Here is a 2,500-nt window from a genome sequence, read left to right on the forward strand (position 1 = left end):
ATTTGTTCAGTGTTTTCAGCATTTTCAGATTAATTTTCAGGATGTTTTTGGAATGGACCCACTCCAAATCCGCCTTATAAAGAGGTAAAAGTCTTAAACTGTGCATGATTCCCATTGATGATGACTTTAAATCAGATTTTTACATTTTACTGGGACCTGGAAATTTGTTTCTATTTTCTGAGATGTTTTCCAGAGGGATAATCACTGATCTTGATCATGGTGCTATAAGAAAAGGTGTTTGATTCTCATCAAAAATCAACGTCTAAGTAGTCGTGGCCGAGTGGTTAAGGCGATGGACTAGAAATCCATTGGGGTTTCCCTGCGCAGGTTCAAATCCTGCCGACTACGAATATGTTCATATAGTTTTTTGACTGATTACCTGAGAAGATAAATTTGCGTGTGTCCTGTTTTATGCCACATGAAGGTGATATGCGAACTTTGGGCAGGGTTTCTAGAACCAGACTGACTTGATTTTTGGATGCATTTTATATAAGCCGATCTGACGCTACATCCCACGTGCGTCATGCCACTAATTAAAAGAAGCGCCATGAGTGCCACCAGGTAAGTGGTGCATCTCCCTCTTTTGTCTAGCAGTTACAGACCACTGCTTTGGCAGATGTACTGAGACATGCACTTTTATTCACAGCAACCTTGAATTATCTCTTGGATAAAACTTTTTACCACACAATGAAAATTTTTTAGCCACTTCTGGATGAACAGCTTTCTAACAGTATAAGTTTTGCAGTTATTTTTTTCTTACCTTTTTTCCAAGTAACAGATCCAACACTCTATTTACTAGCCACTTTTCATCAACATTTAAAACTGTCATTGTTGAGATATCATGGAACTCTTGGCACACTTATGGAAATAAAGTTTAGGAGATATTAATTTACCTTTGTGTATTAATTGTAGATTTGCACTACAGCTTTAGAGCCTTTTTTCACCATGATTCATGAGTTCATATGTGCTTTTTAGCACAAAAAAACTGCAGCCAGTTATTTTTTGTGCGTGTGGTTCCATGGTGTAATGGTTAGCACTCTGGACTTTGAATCCAGCGATCTGAGTTCAAATCTCAGTGGAACCTGGGCAGCTCTTTGTACATGTGTTTCAGTTTTTGCACTTACACTGAGTTCTCCTGTGCCAAAGGTTTAACATAAAAAGATAAAAAGAGAAAGTTAAAATCAACATGCAAAACAAAGATTTGAATGTTCCAAGCATCCATGGAGTGATCACTTTGAGTTCTATGGCCAAATCTACCTTTAAAGCAGGATTACGGAAACTTTAAATTGACTTTAAGTTACAGCACTCTTACGAACTGTGTCACGCAAAGCAACCATACCCTATGATTTATGTCAATGTTCACATAACACTTTTTCCAGGTGTATGAAACTGACAAGGATTTGAAGTTGAAATGGCTTCAGGAAATGTTGGCGTTTTCTTCCTGAATCATCTTTTCTTGTGTTTTTCAGAATTTCCTACAGCGGTTTGTAAGCATTTTTGGTGGTGTTTCTCTAAAATTATTTTGGGCATCTTTTGAGTCTGTTTTTGTGGCTTTTCTTTGTAGCTCACAAAATGCACCAAAAGTCTCTCAGGAACATTGAAGGAGTTTTCCTAACCTTGCCATTGAATTGTATTATAAGTATGGAGCTCTTCTAAATGAAAAACACCTGAAGAATGATATGCTTATTTTAGTTAACCGCTTGGTCGTGGCCGAGTGGTTAAGGCGATGGACTAGAAATCCATTGGGGTTTCCCCGTGCAGGTTCAAATCCTGCCGACTACGAATATGTTCATATAGTTTTTTGACTGATTACCTGAGAAGATAAATTTGCGTGTGTCCTGTTTTATGCCACATGAAGGTGATATGCGAACTTTGGGCAGGGTTTCTAGAACCAGACTGACTTTATTTTTGGATGCATTTTATATAAGCCGATCTGACGCTACATCCCACGTGCGTCATGCCACTAATTAAAAGAAGCGCCATGAGTGCCACCAGGTAAGTGGTGCATCTCCCTCTTTTGTCTAGCAGTTACAGACCACTGCTTTGGCAGATGTACTGAGACATGCACTTTTATTCACAGCAACCTTCAATTATCTCTTGGATAAAACTTTTTACCACACAATGAAAATTTTTTAGCCACTTCTGGATGAACAGCTTTCTAACAGTATAAGTTTTGCAGTTATTTTTTTCTTCCCCTTTTTCCAAGTAACAGATCCAACACTCTATTTACTAGCCACTTTTCATCAACATTTAAAACTGTCATTGTTGAGATATCATGGAACTCTTGGCACACTTGTGGAAATAAAGTTTAGGAGATATTAATTTACCTTTGTGTATTAATTGTAGATTTGCACTACAGCTTTAGAGCCTTTTTTCACCATGATTCATGAGTTCATATGTGCTTTTTAGCACAAAAAAACTGCAGCCAGTTATTTTTTGTGTGTGTGGTTCCATGGTGTAATGGTTAGCACTCTGGACTTTGAATCCAGCGATCTGAGTT

At 37.8% G+C, this 2,500-nt stretch overlaps 3 non-coding genes across 3 annotated transcripts in view; all 3 read left to right on the plus strand.

The window, feature by feature from the left end:
- The first annotated feature begins 266 nt into the window (after positions 1-266).
- On the plus strand, positions 267-348 carry TRNAS-AGA (transfer RNA serine (anticodon AGA)). Its single transcript has one exon. It is a non-coding gene; the product is annotated as a tRNA-Ser (tRNA).
- Positions 349-1,012: 664 nt separating this feature from the next.
- Positions 1,013-1,084, plus strand: TRNAQ-UUG (transfer RNA glutamine (anticodon UUG)). Its single transcript has one exon. It is a non-coding gene; the product is annotated as a tRNA-Gln (tRNA).
- A 1,362-nt stretch (positions 1,085-2,446) lies between these two features.
- TRNAQ-UUG (transfer RNA glutamine (anticodon UUG)) overlaps positions 2,447-2,500 on the plus strand; it is a 72-nt gene continuing 18 nt past the window's right edge. The window contains exon 1 of the tRNA in view: positions 2,447-2,500. This exon is cut by the window's right edge and continues 18 nt beyond it. This is a non-coding gene — a tRNA (tRNA-Gln).

This window comes from Ranitomeya variabilis, unplaced genomic scaffold (genome assembly GCF_051348905.1).
Source record: "Ranitomeya variabilis isolate aRanVar5 unplaced genomic scaffold, aRanVar5.hap1 Scaffold_369, whole genome shotgun sequence".
Taxonomy (NCBI): Eukaryota; Metazoa; Chordata; class Amphibia; order Anura; family Dendrobatidae; genus Ranitomeya; species Ranitomeya variabilis.